At 38.1% G+C, this 21,219-nt stretch overlaps 1 protein-coding gene across 1 annotated transcript in view; it reads right to left on the reverse strand.

Annotated features, from left to right (window-relative positions):
- The window catches only part of sgcd (sarcoglycan, delta (dystrophin-associated glycoprotein)), a 259,342-nt gene that overhangs the window by 190,957 nt on the left and 47,166 nt on the right, over nucleotides 1-21,219 (reverse strand). Inside the window, exon 2 of the mRNA XM_032576208.1 lies at nucleotides 14,005-14,090. The gene's annotated coding sequence lies outside the window, so the exon portion shown is untranslated. The remainder of the gene's footprint in view (nucleotides 1-14,004; nucleotides 14,091-21,219) is intronic.

Consider the following 21,219-nt stretch of genomic DNA (forward strand, 5'->3'; position numbering starts at 1 on the left):
TCTTTTAAAGCTTTTAATATGTTTTCTTAGAAGTGCGGCGGCTCACGCTCCCAGGGTCACTCATCTGAGTTTGTTGAGCCGCCACTTTCCTGCATCTGGAGGGCACCAAAGAAGTGCCCTCAAAAAATGAACAGAAAATGACACTTAATGCCTTTCGACACAAGGCCTTCAAACAGCGCTGAGGTACCTTTGCCTACAGAATTGAATCTCCAACCATAAAGTGGTTCTGTTTTTAACTGACCTTAACTACCAAGAGAGTTTAAACAAGATGTGTGCTGCTCCCAGTAACCACAAGAAAGGCACTTCAATGATTTACGTCTGCTTCAACAACAGTGGGTTGAATATTTTTTGGCACTTTTATTGACAATTTCAAGAGTGTTTACTCAGTAAAAGGCTTCAAAAGATCTGAGACTTAAGAAGAAGTTCACCTTCCAACAGAAAAACAACCAAAATCATAGAGCCAGAGCTCCAACTCTGGCTCTATGATTTGAAACTGCTAAGCGTTTCTCTTAGTTTTAGAGATCTAAACCGCTAAAACTAAGCGGTTTAGATCAAAGCATAGTTGTTAGAACAGTCCAGTCAAAGCCTAAACAAATCTATCTTAGAATCTGTTTCAAAACTTCAACACTGCTCTATAAAGACACTCTTCATGAAATTTGACTGAGCTTAAGTTATTTTGTAAAACAGATATGGCAAAAATTTAAACCTGTAGATGAGCTAAACACATGTTTGCACATCACACCTTCTCCTAGTAGAACTTGAAACTAGCAAAGTTATTGTTTTATGGCTTGTATGCACCTTGAAGAGTCTTGGGGCAAAAGCAGAATCCTTGTTCTATATTGTTCTGAGATTTTGACTTGGTGTGAGACCTAAAGCAGGTTAAATTGAAACAAAAAATGGTTTACAATTTGATTGATTTACTTAGAACAAATCAATCAGAGTTATTGATGTGCCATGACTTTAGCTGAATAAACATTCAAACTTAAGTCATTACTTTTGACCTTAAAGAGGGACAATCAAGAGTCAGCACAGCTTCAGTTTTTGAGGCCCCATTTGGTCATTGCATCTAATATCTCTTCAATATCAGTGTCATGACAATAAATCCCAAGAACAATTGTCTCTAAGATTCCCTTTGACTTCCTTTGACAAAATGACATTCTTCCAGGTATGAATCCACCACCTGGACAGATGCTGAATGTCATTTCTCTCATCTCGTCTCCTGACAGTTCCTCCTGAGTGCTGTCTGATAAAACAAAAGGTCATCCGAGTCTCTGCTGTTCAGGGAAAGTCTTTGATAACTTTCAAAGGCAGTTTTCATTGACAGGTGGTGGAAAACAACAATAAAAAAGCGTGTGGAGGTCATAAATACATGTATGAGCTCTGTTGTGATGAGAGGGAATGATGACTGAAGGAGAAACTTCATGTAATTCTCCCTCCGAGGTTCTTTCTTAAATCGGAGAGAGCCAACAGGGAGAGGTGGGATGAAAGAGCAGAGGAATGGGAGGTGATGGATGGTTCTGGTAGAAAAGGTGAGGACTTTTAGCAAGCTGACGACTATTAACAGGAAAATTCTGGTTATTTGAGGGCTTTTCATATACTAATAACTTAAAGTGGTCCTCATCAAAAGTTTACCAGCATTCCTGAAAGTCTTGTGGATTATATGTGAGCTCTGTTTTTTTATTTTTTTAATTGAGTTTCAGTCCATTATCAGGTTTTTAAAATTCTTAGGTATCAAACAGTTCTTAAATCCAACTAACTAACCAGCATTGCTGCGACACAAACATCTGAGCAGAGAAATTTAAGGTGAGCTGACAACTGAGACATCTTTAAGGTTGTTTCACACCTGATGGTACAGTAGACTCAGCTTGATTGGAGAAAAGCGGCAAAATCTGTACGTTTTCAGCTGGTGTGGTTCACTTTCACACTGCACTGTGTCAAATGATCCAAACCCTGTGTCAAACATTCCCCTCCTTGAATGTGGTCACACTGCACCAAGAACCACTGAAGGAAACAACACAAAGACACAAAATGACACAAAATGTAAAGAAATAAGGAGTAGTGTTGAATTTTAGCAGTTGTAGGATTTCGCTTATGTCTTGGGCAAAAAACTACAAGCCATTTCTCCTCCTTTCGCTAAACATGCGTGTTTGTTTGGTTGCATTTACCCAGAATGCCCTGTGCTATAGTCCACCTCCTGCTTTTGGAGTGTTCTCTGGTCCGCTTTCCGTTCACATATGCATTCAAAACGCAACAGAGTTCACTTCAGCTGAACTGACACCTGGGTTTTTATGCAGACCAGAGTTTGCTTTCTTGGTCTGCATCAGAGTTTGATTGCATATTCACACCTCCCAAAAATAAACTGGAGTTTTTATTCAAATTAACTACAGTTTGACTTAAACGGGTTGAACAGGGGTGGTGTGAATACACCCTAAATGTTTAAAATAAAATCTGTTGGGTCTGAAGGATGCCAAAACAATAAGAGATCAGAATATTTGAAGAATCCATCTAGGTGTGTTTTGGTAAATTTTGATTAAAGTATAACAATGTGACTTCTGGTCTGTCTGGCATTCAATACCATATGCAAAAGATTTATCTCCTCCAATGGCCCTACACCTACATTTAGGTGTTTCTCTTTGTGTCAGACTTTAGTTCATATTGATCCTGTAAATTCTCCTGGAGATTTTGGGAGTACTGGGAATCTGTGCCCAGGAATGTACCTGGAAACCTTCAAAGAAACATTTCCCTAAGGTTCAAACCTGATCTGATGCCTGAAGTACCTCAGGGTAGCTACTACAGGCTCCCTCAGGAGGAAAAGCTTAGCCTCACTACAACTGATGATAGTATTCAACTTTCACAATCTCTGCAGATTCAGCAAAGACCTGAAGTTCACACTTATAAACTAGTTTCAGCAAACTGGTTTGACAAACTGATTGATTTGTCAAACCAAAGGAAATCAAATAGTTCCTGAAAGCACCACCAGAGGGAGCCCTTTTCACTACTCCTGAGAACAAGAGCACCTCAGCAATCTACCAGTTTAGAATAATTCATGCTTCCTTCTGCTGACAAGCTTTATTTAAATGCTGATGTCATTTTCCAGCAGGATTTTGTACCAGCTCACACCCCCACAGGTACCAAAAGGTGGTTCAATGATCATGGTACTTTGCTTGGTTGATCAGCAAACTGACCTAACCAGAACCCTGAAGAAAATCTTTGGAGTATTGTCAAGATGAGAAACACCAGAAACAACAAGGCAGATGATCTGAAGACGGTTATTAAAGCAATCTGGGCTTCCAGAGCACATCAACAGAACCACAGCATGATTCCCTCTGTGCAACGCCTCTCTGATGCGATTATTCACATAAACAGAGGCCCTTTTATGTACTGAGAGTGTACTGAACAGAACATGGACATACCTTTCAATAAAGCCACATTTCAATACTAGAAATTCGTTTCTTATTGATGTTATGTAATAATTCGAATGCTTTGAGAATAGAAATGAAAAGAAATATGCAAGTTTTGTAATGACTAACATTTTCATCATCCTGATTTGAATTACTGAAATATATTCAGTTTAATCATTAATGTTCTTATTTTTTAAGATGCACCAGAGTTCTGCTTATCTGGTCCACCTGATCATCCAGGAAGTGCCTTTTGGTTATGTCTTTGCTTGGCCAAGATCAAGACCAGGTTAATCTGCTGATGTCCATTCAGTTTTGCCTCTCCCTTTGGAATTAAGTTGGGCCAAGTCATAAAATCTGCAACTTAAATGGTGCAAATATCTTATATATCTACCAGGGAGACAAGTATAAACAGCTACACCAAACATACTTCAGCTAAAATGGAAAACAACTCCAGAAATCAGTTTACAGCTCACCACCTTAAAGCGATGCATCCTCAGGTTTTACCAAGCAAACGTTGCTTTCTCTGTTTCTGCTGCTGCTTCACATTTCAGAGAGTTTCTTTGTTTCGTTTGTGCTGCCACCCTGCATGAAGGGGTGAACAAACTGGAGGTCCAATTGTTCCTAATGAAGAGCTCGTTGAGTGAATAAAGGTGTAGTGTGCCTGTTTTTACCCCTCGTAGTTCTGAAATCCTGAAGCCTCAGCAGGTTTTTGTCATTTCATCCCAGCTGTTCGCTGCTGCTGGATCCAACAAACGTTGTGCAGTAAAACAACTCTGTTCCTCAGCAACGACCTTTTAAATGTAATGACTTTAACAAGAATGTCTGTTACATCTTAATACCCTGCGATTAGATCAGCATGAATATTCATTTCCTCTGAGGACGAGGACCGAATGAGATGACAGTGACTCTCTGCTTTCATCTCCTCATTACGCCACATTCATATCCATTAATATTAAAATACTACCTCCGTTGTATCATTAATTAATCACACTTCCTTTATGAACATTGTTTTGCTTCTATTCTCTAATTCCTTCTTGTTCATCTTAATGACATACAGACTTCCATTTTCCCTCCACAGAGATATCAGCTGCATCATGGATTAAATTTAATAAGAATAACTGTTTTTAATCTGACTTGTTAAGGGCCGCCGGCTTTTTTCCATGTGCTGAAATTGTAATTGCTCTATTAAAATTCTATTAACAGGGTCCGTCTGGCAGTATTTCTGTGTAAATGACATTAGATCAACAGAGAAATGGTGACAAAGAAGATCTTTATTTCACTGTGATTGACAGTTTGACAGACTGAATCTTTTTTTGCAAAGTTTTGTTTAACAGTGGAGTTTGGAAAATGTTTGTCCTCTTTTGTAACTCATGAAAAGTTTGAACTGATTCCATTAAAAAGGCATATTTAAAGCCATCACTCACTCACAGTGTTCACTGTGCAAAGAAGGATGAAGGTGACTAATAATCCACACTGCAGTCTGAGCTGGGGTCCATGTTTTTAGCTAGCATGTCTTCACAACACAAACACATTGTTATTATACTATTTCAAGCGCAATATTGATACTAAGAAAATTACTTGATATAATGTTTTGATACCGCAGTAACCCTTTTTGAAGGAACAGGATAACTGGTTAAGACCAACAAATACAACAAACTTTTACCTCCTATATTTAGCGTAAACCCAGTAAGTAGAGGGCAATCCTGCCCTGTTTTATTTAAAAAATAAAAAAAACATTTCAGTGTTATACATTTAAAAAATGAAAGATCATTCTATACTAAAATTTTTATTTTAAAACAAACATGGATCTGGTGCATCCAAAACATTTTTTCAGTTTGTACAAAGCTTAGCGTGATTCAGAACAACGGATTGAGCTGTTTGAGTCTGTGAAGCTATATTTTAAAAACATTTAAACACATTTAAATACATAGTGTTAGCCTATGTCTATGGGAGGTTTATTACATCAGCATGGCTTGTAGCGTTAGCTTGTGGGGTTAGCTTGTAATCACAACTAGCATGTGGCATTCTGACATTACAGTTTTTTTCCGTCCATCTTCCTAATGTAATGTGACAATGTGGGCAAATGTAAATGGTTCAGTTTACGTTTTGATGCAAATTAGTATCTTTGAATAATTTGTTTTTCTGGTGTCAAATACGTCAAAATATTGATTATTTTGACAACCCTACTAAGACTACATTTTTTTTATCAGACAGATTTAAGTTTTTGCATTATTTTTAGTATTACTGTATTAACCCATGTAACCACAGACAGCTGCTGTACCTGTTGGTGCAATCTCCAGTTTTAATGTTGGAAAAATCCATTTGAACACCTTATTGAATCAAAATTACATCTTAAGTCAAAGTTTTCCTCCTACATGGCTCCTGTGTGTATAAATGTCAGTAAAAGGTAAAAAAAAAGTTTATTGCTTGTCTGGTGGTTTGTATCATTATATTAATTGTGGATATTTGTACTGCAAAAACTGATTGATGCCACAGTGATGAGAGAATATTAATGTCCTCAGTATTTGGTGGTGTTTCCTTTGAACTGCATGTCAAGCATTTTTGGTTTCCTTCCAGACTTGTAAAGCTCCACCATTCTCTTCCTGGTTTCTTAGCTGATTTCTTTTGACTTTCCTATTGTGTGAAACCGGGAACTGGTCAGATCCCAGGTGTGGCCTTAAAATTCATCCACAGGTCAGCCTCCAAATAATTTAAATGTAAGTTAACCAAGCAGAGAAATCATCTGGCATTGCCTCACTGTTAAGGAGATAATAACAATTCTGTATGTAAATTTCTGATTTTGAAGACATTAGTAAATAAATCTCTGCAATACTCTCTTATTGTGGTATTTAAAAAATAAAAATGGTTTTGGCAAATCTAACCAATCTAAAACAAGAAAAAAACTGTCTGATATAACTTCACCAGTTAAAAAAAATAGGTATGTATGGTGTATGTAATTTTCTGGTATCAGCTATAATATATTCATCAATTAAAATTTTGGCATGAAGAAACCTGCTGGACTAAATATCTACACATAATATTAGATGTGCACATGTTTAGAGAAAAACATTAATATTTACTGAATCAAAAACAACCTAAACAACAAAGTTGCATTTCTTCTGGCATGATAAACCCCAGTTTTATCGTAAAGTTTGTTGATTCGGTCCAATCTAGTTCAGAGAGAGATTCTCATAACAAAGCTGTGCAGAGACCAGCTGTGACCTTCCCTGCCTTCATCTTGTCAACAAACTCTCTGGACTTAGAGGAAGAGGACAAGGCTAAATTAGAAAGCGCCGTGCAGGAGAATCACAGAATGTGGACTGATTTAATTCACTACCTGGATGGAATGATGATGGCCGCCGTTTGTTTCCTTTATACAAAGGAGCTCATTTACTTCAGTGTGAAGTTAAAGACTCAAACTACCTCTTTCTGTGATAAGTTTCTGTTTACAAAGTCTTTTAAAATCAGGACAGAGATAAAGATAAGATAGGGTTTTTTAAATACCATCAAAAAGAAACTTGTATCTGAGTTGCATATTTAAAAACCATTTATAAAATCCTTGCACATTCATAAATCAGATTTCTAGTCTTAGAAGCATATAAAACCTGTCTTGTGTATCAGATCTGTGGATGTCCACTATGAAGAATAAACGCTCCGTTTGAAGGTGAAATTAGAGTGAATTGTTATTTGTGACTTAGATGCCAGTCGGGTATGAATGGACACACTGCAGACTTAAAGTACGCCATTTACTCCTGTAAGAAGGATTAAACACAAACAACTCATGTGAAAAATCTCATTTTAAAGAGAATAATTTTGAAGATTTGTTATTTTTATGGCCAGTTTTTATGTAGATTGAGTAAAATTACCATCATTATCCAAAAAAGTTGTATGGTCGTCCATTACAAACTGATGCAACGTGAAGGGCATTTATTTTAAGTAAAGCTCATTAAAACCACTTATTTTTTTCAGAAAATATTTGCTTTTGAGATTTATCAGTCAAATAGCATTTAACTTTACAATAAAATTTAACAAAATTCCTATTCAGTTCACAATTTTGTCAATAAATTAGAATATGCAGCTCATTTGTTGAATTATAAAACATTTTTTGAAAATAACCTAGGAGCAGGTATCAAACGTATATTTTCCTAACCTCACATTTCTGTAATGTTTTTTTTTTTATTGGTTTGTCATATTTTAGTCTAAAATGTCGTGTTTTTATTATCTGTAAGTCAAAAATCAATATAATTACCTGGTCATAACTTGAAAACATTAGTCTGTTTGTAATTAATCTGTACAATATGTTTCACTTAATGTACTGAGTTACAGGAATAAACAAACTTGAATAATATTCCAATGTATTCAGTATGATTGTATTATGTTGCTTGCTCCAAAGTTTATTTTTGTGTTAACCAAAGTTTATTCTTTCTTCCAGAGCTCCATTCTGTCCTTGCAACTTCCGATCAGTACATATAGGGTATAACTATTTTTCATCTGACAAATGTCTGACAAATATTGTGTGACTGTTTAGAAATCTGAAGTGGGTGTGGATACTACACTGACACTACACTGACAATTCAGTGCAATGGCTTCTGAGCAGTTCTGTGCTCAAGTTTTTGGGACGTATGAATTATTCTGACAATAAATACCTTCTAGTTCTGTCAGCCTGGAGTAAATAGACAAGTTATTATGCTAAAGGCTAACATAATCGATTGTGTGAGCCATGTTGTTCTAAAAGATGATTGTTTTACAGGCACGTTCAAGAATGTTGCAGATTAGATGTGGTTATAGCAAACCTAAATTATTAATTGAATAATTAACCGCATCCATGCGTAGCATGCATGCTAACTAGATAGCACACTAGTTGTTAGCATTTTATCTAGTAAATAGCTAACATAATTTTAGTCTATTATCCCGTACAAAAACAAATTCTTTTGTATTTAAGACAACTTCGTTTTCTGTCATGTATTTATTTTGTTTAAGATAACCAGCAAGCTACTATTAGTCATCAACAAAGCCATTATTCAGTCTGACTGAGCAAATATTTAGGTCAGCAAAGTGGATCATTAGGGCTGATCTTCACTTTATCCATGACTTGTACAAGTCTACGGTCAGGAAAAGGGCAGCTAACTGTTTAGATTTTTACCTTCAAGTAGGCGCCACAGAAGACTATTTGGGTAAAAGCAGCCACAGAGACAGTTTCTTCCCCCAGGCTGTCTATCTGATGAACACAATGAATTGTCTGAGGAATCAGCTACTCTGCTGTGAAACGAAATAAGCATATTGCTACCCAAAACCTGCCTTTTTCCCTTCATATATATGAAAAAAGTGGCTATAAAAACTGACCCTTTTATCCTTTGTTCCCTCCAAAGTTGAGATAGTTGTAATATCTGTAGATTTTGATCACTTGAAAAAGTCAAATTCCAAGTTTGTGGAACTTGACTATGACGCTAAGAGGTTAGCTTAGCTGGAAAAGTGTCTGTGAGCAAAGCAGCCAACAAACCTGACTCAGTTTGGTCAGGAGGAATGGGATAAACTTCAAGCAAACTACTGTTGAAAAGCTTTAACTCAATCCACAGTTTAAATTGTAGTTCTGATAAATACTAAAGGAATATAAATGAATCATAGCAGCTAACAAATAGAAATACATTTTCGAGCTTAGCTGATCTAAAACATGAAAATTTCACTGCTTATTTCCTTTTTTTTAATTTAGTGAATGCTTAAGTTTGGTTTCAACTATGTAAAATGTTATTTTCTATTGTCTCAATAAGTGTGCTTACTTTAAGCTCTGAGAATGCAAAATATAAAGAAAAAAGATATAACTTAGATGCAAACTTTAACAGAAAAACAACAGAATAAGCCCAGTTACTTCCTGTGGTTTTATCTCAGTATGCAGACACAGTCTAAGGCTTTCAGATAGAGACAGCAGAGATTTCTGTTAAGGCGTAAATTTAATACAGTTAAGTAGGTCAGCAGCTGATGAGTTTCGTTTCGAGCTTTTCCACTGGTGAATATTTTCCACCCCATTTGTATCTAAAATAACAACTTGAAACTGTCAACTTAATGTAACAGGGAAGAGTCCGGTAGATCGTTAATATCATGGTTGCTTTTAGTTGAAGCGAGGAGTTTATTTACTGGCAGCGACCAGGCTGGTTAAAATCCACCTGATTTTAATTCTCCTGCATTGTCTCTATGTACAATGGAGGAACATTTCCATGCAGCTCAGACTGTGCACACAGACAGGCAGCAATTTCTTCTTTCAGATCCCCCCCATCATCATCCTCATCATCATCATCATCAAGTCCTGTCCTCATCCCTGCATTATACACATTCTCTGTAGGACACATGGCAGCCTGATGGATGGGCCGGCTTCACACAGAGCAATGGAACAATTACTCCAGCGCTCCATCTCTGTCAGGACTCTGTTCAAAGAGTCTGCTGTTGGAAAAGAAAAGCACCCATAACTCAAACCGACAATCATTTGAATAACAGGTGTGTGTTTACTTCTATTTTTTTTGCCTTCAGGGGCTTGTGAAAAATGGACTCAACAATTTTTAAAGTGCAGACCCAAAAAACACGGCAAGAAGAATGTTCTTTGGATGATGTTTCGAGACAGTATCAGGAAAAACACACCATGGCAATCATCAAGCACAATGGTGGATGGATGATAATGTTTTGGGGTTCAGTCGAACATGAATTATCTCCTGTCATCATTTGTCAGGGTAGCAGCATCAGATGGAGGCTTAAGACATCTCAACAAGCTGATAAAGATGGCCGCTTCTGTTCTGGGAACTACTTCCTTCGGTTAAACCGTAACATTCTTGTTGCGATCCAGCTGCTCGTTTATACGTCTCCAGTGACCGGAGTCTCTCACACAGAAATTTTTGAAGCCAGTACTTCACAGATAAGAAAGATACACATGCAGATACACATGCACAGTTACGCATGAGCAGGCAGATAATAATAAAAACCACAGCGGATAGCATTGTGCTGTGTTGTGCTACTTAACCTGTTCAGTTTTTTGGTTTTTCCCTGATCTTTTGCTATTATTCTCCTGCTAATAGTATTCATGCTTTTGCTAAGTGTATTAATAGTGAGGGAGGAATAGTTACGATATATTATGAGGAAAAAATGTTAAATGTGAAATGGTCATTGCCATTTTTGTATGTTTTTATGCTGTCTTGTTTTTCTGTTGAAGAAATAATAATAATAATAAAAAAAACAGTTTGTTTAATAACATCCTAAAATCATAACAGCATCTAGTGACCTGACTTGACAATTACAGTTAACTGTAGGTGTCTTGACGGTGCCGTCTAAATGTGGAACAAACAACAAACATCCAATAATACCAGCAGTTTCCAGTTTCTGGCCTCATGTAAACTTGGCCTTAAACAAACAGAGGCTTTTCTGTTAGAGGCTACTTTAGCTCCACTGTAATACAGATTGCTACAAGAGACTATGTTTACAAGTGCAAAATGTCTTGATTGGATTGAAATGTATTCATATTAAGTAATTACGAATGTGTAGTTTATATGGGTACAAAATTAATTAACCGGATCATGATGTGTGTTTAGATACACCAGTGTTTATTTATAATAGAAGCACTGAGTAGCACAAGTGTTTACATACACACTGTTTGGATTAACAATCCCTCTAATTCAGACTACAAAGTCATTCCGATCGAGCTGATTCCAATCAGAATATTCTGAATGGGACGTTTACATGTCCATGTAAGCATGTCTAATGATTACATGGGAAGACCAAAAAGGACACTGGGAAAGGATGCAGAAGATAAGACTAAATGGAGACTGAGGATTCGCTCTGAAGATCTGAAAAAGCAGGAAGAGAAGAAGACAGACCTCTCATCTTGTAGTTGTTGAGCATCCAGGAAAACTACTTTCAGCTGCAAAATTCAAACTCAGGGAATTTTGTTTTCTGAAAGTTATTTAATGTGGACTCAACACACAGGCTGGAAGAGGGAAAACTTGACTTTCACATCTCTAGGTGTAATTGCGATATTGTTTTTTCACAAATCACATTTAAGCCGCTGCCTTTTTGCTCTCTCAAGAGATATACTCACACAAGTACATAAACACATGATAGCAAAATAAGTAAAAACAGACAATATGGAGAAGGGAGGAAGGGATGAGAAAGAAGTGTTGTTGAAACATAATTCGGTACCTTGCAGGAAAATGCCGACTGCTCTTTTCTCGCTGCTAATCCAGTTAGCGGACCAGGCCCGGTTTTCGTTTAAGAGACATTATCAGCCTCTTCACACGTACGGAGAAAAATATGTGCAGGAAGGTAATTTCTATTCATCAGCGCACTAACACACGCCTCATCCCCTCCCACCTCAGCCTCGTTACTTTGTGTGGATTCAGGCTTTGGACTGAGACAGCAGTTTCTCCGATTTGCTGTATCCCTGGCAGCTGAGCAAAGCAGAGAGCGCTTCAGAAGACAAAAACAAGAAGTCATCTTCTGTGGAGACCGTGCAAGGAGTTGAGAAGAACTGTTTGACTCCAGTTCAAGGCAGACGTCAGAGGACGTGTTTGAAATGTGACCCTTTCCTTTTGATGCTTTGACACCAGCAGTGAGACATAAAGGGTTTTTGAAATGTCAGTCTTGATTGTACAAATCAGACAGCAGTTTTCCTGTTCTGAGCAGATCAGAGAATGATTTGCCACAAAATGCTGGTGATTCACCTTTATTGCTTTTTAAAAAGCCAGCAGATGAAAAAAAAAACAGAAAATTGTATTTCTGTTTTTTTTAAGCCAAATCTGTATTTTTATACAGATTTGGCTTAATTGCTGCTCTGAGTATGTTGTTCTTTCAACAAATGGCCTTTTGTGAGTCTGTATGCTCCAGTTACAGATTACTCGAATGCTGACATAGTTGATTATTTCAGCATCATGATTAATTCAAAATGCCCAACTTATAGCTCTAATAAAATTTTAGATTTTTTTCCTCAGATTATTGTCCATTATTACTTTTCAAGACTCTGCAACTAAATAAAAATGCTGATTTACATAATTCACAATTTCAGTGTAAATTTTAAAAGTCTCACTTCAGTTATTCTGATCAAGAAAACTGAAAGTGTAATGAAATATCATTCATATTTATTGTAATAAATTGCCAAAGCCTTCATGTTGAGTTACAAGAATGAGTCTTTTATTTTTTTTTTAAATAGCAAAACTATTTGAACATGAAATAATTTTTCAGTTGCAGAAGCTATAAAAGTCATATCTAACACTATAAATTATGCTTTGCTTTGTACCCATTATGTTAATTACAGGGAAAATACAACATGGCTGCATTAGTGAGTAAAAGTCAAGAGTCAAGACCGCTCCAGAGGCTTTGGGTCGGATTTCATGTCGTGCATTAGCCGCTCTCTGCGGAGAACTGGCTTTCAAGCACATTAATGGGTGTGACACAAATAATGGAGAGTCGGCTATTAAGGTTACAAGTCACTGATGAGTAAAATCGGCCTTTTACTGCAGCCCCTTTGTGTAATAGAACAGATCTCCTGCCGCCTTCATAACAGAAATATAACAATCAGCAACATATTTAATTATTGTTGCTCGCGCATGGGTTTAATGAGATTTGTGGAGCAACACATGTTCTTTTGGAAGGAGCCATTTTAAATGTGGAAGTTTCTTTCTCTCCATCTCCCCCTTTTAGTTTAATTATATTACCGGGCTTCTGTTTGATTCCAGGAGCTATATGTTCACTTGGTTTTGGTTCTATTAGTTTACTTGGGATCAGAAGATTGAACAGATACTGCTGAGGTTGCAGAACATTTTGGTACATTCTTTTTTAAAAAAATAAGCAAAACAATTCAGCAAGCAATAAAAAAAAACAACATTTTGATTTTGTAGATGATATTTACAAAAATTCAAAAGCTCTCCACGTTGTGAATAACCTTTGTACTTTTGTCCGAATAAGGTAGTGATGGTGTTTAAAATCTGGCTAAAAGTGTGAAGAAATGAAATTGTTTAAAAACTAGAAATATTGCTCATTCTGCTTGTTTCTGTGTACAAGCAGGAACAAGCAGAGCAACAAGAGCAACAAGTCATTTGGATGTGAGAGCAAAACATTTTGTTCATGTTACTAAAGTGGCAGTATTATGTGCACTATAAAGTAACTCCTACCTTGAGTTATTAATAAAAATCTTTGTGAAATATGACTTAAAGAGTAATTAGTGATTTAATCCATTGATATTGGGCCTCTTGTCTCTTTAAAAACTCCTGCTCTTTCTGAAACTCCACATGGCTCCCCTATTAACCTTTTAACAATGTTTTGACCATTGAGAAGCAGCTCACAATGAGCTCAGCAGATATGAAGTTCCACCAGGTGTTTGCTAATTGCTGCTGGCTAGTCGGAGGAGCGACAAGGAGGAGCTTCACCTCAAAGGCAGAGCTAAGTCCACCCAGGTGTTTTGCACAGCTGAATGGTTGAAATGGAGATTAAAGGATTTCTTAAATACACATAAAAGAATCAAGGCAACACTGCAGGTAATGAGGGAATAAAATTATAACATGATGTAAAGCTCAAAGAAGTCAATTTTACAAAAATACTATCCCTTAAAGGAAAAGAAAATTAAACTTGCCTTTGGGTGCTTAGTGGATCCAAACCAAAGTCATTGCCTCCTTGATATCATCACCAATGCCTAGTGTGGTCTTCAGAGGAACCAGGCTGTGGAATGAGAGAATACACAAGATTCTAAGTCAAACGATTTAAATCTTTGGTTATAAGCGTGGTTGGGTTCAGAAAACACCTCCAACAGGGAACTTTTTGATTTTCCGGGAAATATAATCAAAAGTTTGTATCGCTGCACATTCATTTTGTATGTTGTTTTTGTGAAACAACAGAGTATTGTTTGGTTTGAAATAATCCTTGAGCAGCAGTGTGCTACCTGCTGAGCCTGAACGCTGTGGAAGCTCAGCAGGAGAGATGTAAGCCCGTAATCAGGGAACGCTTATTTCTGTTCAGACGGTGAACAGCTTTCCAAACAAGTGTCAAAGCAGAAACCTCTGCCCTGTCCTGCTGTCAAACTAATAAAGTAAAACCAACAGAGAAGAAAAAAAAAACAACTTTATTATAACAACTACTCACAAAAGTGCAGATACATAAATCCCAGTTGGATGCACACTTTTGAAAATTGCCACAGACTGAAGATTATGGGGCTTTGTCTGAACCACATCAGGCGGGAAAATGAAAAAAGGTTAAAGGAAGAAAATATGCCAGAGAAGGTGCAGAGGAGAAAAACGAAGGAGAGGAGAGAGAAAGTGAAAAGAGATAGCATTTACAAAATAAAAAAGGGACACAGAAGGAGTGAGACGTGCTAGAGCGAAGCGGCTCTTTATTTACACTGCACGATTTATGGCGTCCTGCATATGCTGTGTGGCATGGGAGTCGTAGCCTCCTGGCCAGAGGAAGCAACATCATTTCAAGCTTGAGTGCCCGCTGCGCCTTCGAGTGCGCTGCCAAAAAAGCGCACGGCTGCAGAATATCAACGAAATCCTCTGACCTTTTCTCCAACACACCGCTGTGCACAGAAAGGCCGGCGCCTCTGTCGCTGAGGTGAGACGCTCAGACATGACCCTATGACGCTAGGTTTTATCAGACAGGGGGAAAAGTAATAGTTTCATGTTTGTGGCTTTTTCCTAACAACAACAAAATCTCTCTTGTTGACCATTACTGTCATAAAAAGATCAAATGATATTTGCCTTTATGAAATATTTTCAAGCAAAGAGCTTTGAAAGCACTCTTTTGCAATTATGACAAAAGAAAATTGTTGCTAAAGTCAGTTGAACATTTACTATTAATTTGATGAATAGCAGCATAATGAAAGGCAGCTCTTTTGTTATTTGAGAATTATTCATTCTGAAAGTCATTAAGCTTTCAGTTCTCTGGTGGCTTGTTCGGTACTAATTTACTGGATTTAACATTATAAATGCCTGATTATTATCAATCCACCACCAGAAATGTGGATCATATGTATAATTTTTCATGTCCGTTTTCCAACACCACTATAAAGGTTATTTATGCCCAAAATGCAGCAGCTTTGGGCGTTTGCCAGTTAGAACTCCACCTATTGTGTATCCATGAACAGGTTCAGATAGGTCTATCGTCCATACAAAATATGTTCATTACATTTTTTGCTCAAAATCATTCTTAGATAATGAGATTTCAGTTCTGTCTATTTTAAGCTACTTTCAGAATGAATCATTTTAAGGTCGCTTGTCACTTTAAATCCAAATGATGCTGCTGCTGGCCACGCCCCAAAACTGAACAATTACACTCGCATGTAAAAAATTAATGTAAACAGAGGTGTAATTACATTTTTGAATAGCAGAAGTGGGGCCTCCTGAACAATCAACAAGAAAGCAGCCAGTAGTTTCTGGATGGTAAGGCAACAACAAAACTGTCTTTTCCAGCAACCAAATGTCCTGGAACTCAGCCTGGGTTGCTAGGTGACAGTCTGGGCTTCGCTGGGGTTGCTAGGTGATGGACTGAGATTTGCTGTGTTTGTTTGGTGATGAGTATTGCCTGCTGGTTTGTGATGTTACCTTCTGAAAGTTTTCGAAAAGACTTATTTTCCAGACACCAAAAACATTAACTTATTGCCAAAAACCATCTGGATGGATTTTTTTTAAAGTGCCTTTGCAGTTTTTAGCAGCAGTAGACACAAATGGAAGTACAAAAGACAGTTGCCAAAAACTTCAACATCTCCAGCAGTTTGTACTTTTACCAGAAGAGTCATACATGTCTAGTATAAGTGCCACCTAGTGGGACAGCATCGTCATACTCCTCCATCAACATCCCTAGCGCCGTCATCAAGGACGTTTCTCCTTCGCTGTGGCTCAAAGATTTCTGAAAGTCGCGCTTGGACACTGCAAACAAAGTTAAGAGGCCATGATAACAGCATTACATCTTTCACTGCCAACACAAACACAAGCATGTGACAGCTCTTTGGAAACCGAGCTGGCAGATCCTGCTCCATCTTCAGGGCGAGCTCCAGGTTCACCGAGAAGGTTTCAACCGTAACTGAGATTAATGCCAGAACCCACGGGAAGGGATCCGCACAGTGTAGGCAGCTCACTTGCAGCTCACTAAGGAAGTCCTGTGGGAGCTATTGATGTTGATCCAAGATGTTGATAAAAAACAAAAAAAAATGATTGAGAGTAGCAATTATCCCGTTTTTCATAATCCACCTTCCGCTGCTGGATTGATTGTGCAGGGTTAAAATGGAAGCATTCACTGCAATGAGAGGGTACTCTAACCAGATTTCCAGACAAAAATTAGAGGCAGGACAGAAATTTGTTGCTAAAAAAATTATTTAATGGTTGTAGAAGGGGAAGCAGGATAGCAGAGAGTCAGCCAAGGCAATTTGGGAGGAGGAAATTAGGAAGAACGATGAGATACCTCAAAATGAAAAGGAACCCTCCTCTGCACTCATTTTATTGCTTGTGCAAGGAAAGCTCTTCCTGCCAAATAACTCCAAATTTTAATGCAAAACAGAAATGATAAAAAACTGTTAAAAAAAATTAGTGCTGAACATATCAAAGTTGTAATTCATGCCGCAGTCTTCTTGTGGAAATTTCTAATAAGTCCCCTCTCTCTGTCGTCGCCTCTAAACGAGTCTGTTCAGGTATGCTGAAGTGAAATGGCTGAGTGCAGCGAGAAATATGACTGCAGCCGAGACTGAAGGAAAGGAGAATGGAACAAGGAAAATCGGATCAGAAAGACGGAGCATGACTTTAAGGAACGGAGAGAAGTCTGCAGCAACGAAAGGGAAAAGCTTGAGAAGAAAGACATCAAACCGACGAGGACGACATTTTTTTTTCTCTCTAAAGAAAAGCTGTGAAAAATTACAAGTTTCATCTGCTTCAATGTTTCTTTTTGATACATCAAGAGTGCTGCAGACGGAAAGTTTGCAAAGGAAGAATTTTTCCCTTAAAGTAAGTGGAGCAGGACTACTACTACCTACCGATTTATATGTTTCATTCATGGATGCCCCATATTCAGCGATGAAGTGAGCTCAAGTTCAGGAAATCTCTTCCATACAAAAATTAAATACTTATACTTACATAGGTCATCACACCCCATGGTATGATTTCAAGCTAAGCGAGTTGCCACTTCGGTACACTTGCTAATACCAGGTTGGACTCCTTTTTACCTTCAGAACTGCCTTAATGCTGCATGGCAGAGGTTTCCTCCACATTGACAAGGAGCGATCCATAATAGGAAATCCCTCAATATTGAGTTGTAATTGTTGTGGAGGCCACTGGAGTACAGTGAACTCACTGTAAATATAAACTAAACCCATTTAAAAAAGAATTAGGATGCCTTCATCCCAACAATGTTTAGTTTGTTTTAATCGAACTGTAGTCCATTTGCTTGTAAAGCAAATGGACATTTGGGGGAAATGTGAATGCACAATCAAACTCTGATGCAGACCAAAAACCAAACTCTGGTCCACCAAACCCTGGTCTTGGTTTGGTTGTAGATAACTCTGGCGCAGTTTGAATATATAAGGTGGTACAAACAGACCACTCCAAAAGCAGGAAGCAGACTATAACACAGGGCATTCTGGGTAATAAAACCAAAACTAACACGTGTGTCTTGCACTAGTGGGAGAAGTGGCTTGTAGTCTTTTCCCAACAACAAAAGAGAAATCCTAAAAAATCTTATGCCACTTTATTTTTGTTTAATTGTTACAAAGAAGGAACTTTCTTTGTTGGTCTTGGTACAGCTCCACCACAGGTGAGGAGCGGGAACAGATTTTTCAAAGGGTTTTAATGAAAATGTAACAAATGTTGCAATTTTGGTCGCCAGTAGTCAAGTGGACTATCTGGTGTGAAAACATCCCCAGTTTTTATTCTTTTACTTAACAGTTATCTTTTAGATCAGTCGTCCCCAACCCCCGGACCGCGGGGTCTGTGGACCAATTGGTAACGGGCCGCACAAGAGATAATTAAATATTTCCGTTTTATGTATTATCTGAATGTGGAGGATCTTTTATTTTGTAAATCCTTTAACCGGATTCCCTTGGTTACGTCTTGCGCGCCAACAATGATCCCTCATATGAGAAAGAGACAGATCAGATTCTTTGGAAAGTTTCTTTGCAAAGAGGAAAAGGCCCAGAGAAGAGACAGGAAAATGGATTTATCCCGGACCGGTAGGTGATTCCCACATTCCAAAGTCTGCATGATATGGTGACCGGCTCGCTAATGAGGGAATGAAACTTCAAACTGCTTCGCCACGTAGAGACCAAGCACCCTGTGCATGAGCAACACTTCGGGTGTCATTGTCTCTCATCACTCCCAGGGTCTCATTGCAGAGAAACAAGCTCAGGGCCCCCATTGATTTGTCGTTATCGAGAGTTAAAATTTTCATGAAAATAAAATGTTCCTTTTTGTGGGGTATCTGTATCTTATTTTGAAGGGATGTGTAAACGTTACCATAGCAACCAGAGTCAGAGAGCGTTAGGGCAGTGGTCCAGATGAGATGAGAGGAGTAGAGCTTGTGAGTTTTAGGTCAGGTTCACACTGCATGATTTAAGGATTGTCGGCCGATTTTCCAAACTTCGGTGACCACACACGACACAAGCCGATAAAAGTACAATCGGTTTGATCGGTTTGGGTGTCCAGCCACACGGCAGGAGCAACACATTACACAAGAACCAATTCCACTCACGAACATCCTGATTCCAGAAGAAAATCCAGTAAAACTCCCAACATACCATACGTGAATTTAGAATAATCAAACACAGATGACAATGTAGAAGTAGTGGTGATAGTTTGTGGACTCATTTTAAGCTATGAAAGACGTAAAAAGAAAAGGAGTTTGATAAAAGATGGCGGGAGCAGCCGCTCTATTTGCTGCACTATGTATTAAACCAGGGTCTCAGTTGTGCCATGTCAGCTGTTTGGGATTCCCCTCCATACTTACGTCACCGCACTTTCTGATTGGCTACCTGTCACATTTAAAAGGTTGTGTTCTCATGTGACACCCCTCCCCCACTGCCCTCACCCCGGGCCGCAGTAAAATTGCCAAGCCTTGACCGGTCCGCGGTGATAAAAATGTTGGGGATCACTGTTTTAAATCATTTAATATTTAATATACTATTTATCAGCTACAGACTGAATTATATTATTAAATTAAAACATAGATAATTTACAAATATTTTTGTAGAGCATATCCAAAATATTCAAAAACAAAATGTAGCTGGGAAGCTGAAATACTTACCCACAATGCTAGTTGTTACTGGCAGCCAGCCAGAACAAAAGCCCTGATGAACCTTCTGATTTCTACCAGTGTGAGCATGTGGATTTGTCATGGTCCCAACAGGGTCTCGGTTACTGGCTTTTACAGGATTGCACGCTGCACTGGCGGTCCCACAGAATGGCGTGCCGTCACAAGAAGCCAGGTGCAATAATCCACTTTCACTGAGCTCCCATTGTGTTAAAGCATATAAAAGCCCCTTTTACAGTGTGTCGCCAAGGCAAAGCCCCCTCTGCTTCCATTTTTACTCACAAACAGGAAATTACACCCTCTGCAGCTGCGGATGATGACAAAATCTGTTCATTTTGTGACAAAAGCAACAAGGAACCAGACAAACACTCTGGCTTTCAGCAGGCCAATCAGTCTTTGGTTTGCATCTGGGCTTGATAGAAATCACATATTCATCAAGAGCTGAAGCCAAAACACCTAGACGCTGTTCTCACATATCCATTTCACCCAACTGTAGATCCTTTTTGGAGCTTCATTCCACCTGTGAATCTCAACAAGAGGATCATACGGCGATCAGACTGTCTCTGCTAATACGGATCAAGATTAATGTCTCAGTAACACGCACTGAAATGTGCTACCGGCTGTTTACAAATGTTCCCCATTCCACGTTTGACTCTGAACTGAACAATTTGTCACAAACCAATATGCTGAGGATTACCGAGAGAGCGCACGGCTGATTTCCGACAGGAAGGAAAAGGCAAATATTTGTGTGGAGCTTGTGTGTAATAAATCTGAAGGAGATTGCATTGTCACCAACTGTATTAGATTCAAATGTGGTTAGACACCATTAACATTAATGTCCATCAGATGCTAAATATGTTTTCCTCTCGTGATCCGAACCAGTGGGATTAAATTATTCATTATGTCTGCATGGGGAGTGTTAAGAGGACTGCTTCATTGGTTTGATAATAAAAAAATGGGATAAAAAAGCAACAGCAAACAGGAATTTTCTTTGTCACCGATTATAGTTTACCGATTATAGCTTACCAAATGTGCTGCTGTGTCAGCAGCACATTTTGTATATAATATCTTAGTACACTAAGGACAAAACTAACTTAAAAGTGAATTTTCAGCTAGATGTAGGAGCTGATCTTAAGTCAATAATTCTTTAATACTGTTAAAAATGTATTTGTTCCACAGGCAGAATGTTTCACTTACAACATGGGAAAATGTCTGATTATAAGTGAAATAATCTGCCAGTGGAACAAATACATTTTGATCAATGTTAAGGAATTATTGACTTAAAACAAGCACATACAGTATTTATTGCTAAAAAGTTACTTGTAAGTTAGTTCTGTCATTTTTCAAGTGTATTAATATATTTGCACTAGAAACCTAACAAATATACTTAGTAATATTTTGTATTTTTGTAGTGTAGCATTGCTCCAGCAGGAAGTAGAAAACACAAGGTGACATCCTGTTACTTTTAACCTTCTGTAAAGTCTCAAAAATATTCATATTTCATTGGAATGCATCTCCGTACTTTCTTCCAGCTGGGTCCTGAAACCCAGATGTGTCACACACT

Source organism: Xiphophorus hellerii, chromosome 11, assembly GCF_003331165.1.
Source record: "Xiphophorus hellerii strain 12219 chromosome 11, Xiphophorus_hellerii-4.1, whole genome shotgun sequence".
NCBI classification, from domain to species: Eukaryota; Metazoa; Chordata; class Actinopteri; order Cyprinodontiformes; family Poeciliidae; genus Xiphophorus; species Xiphophorus hellerii.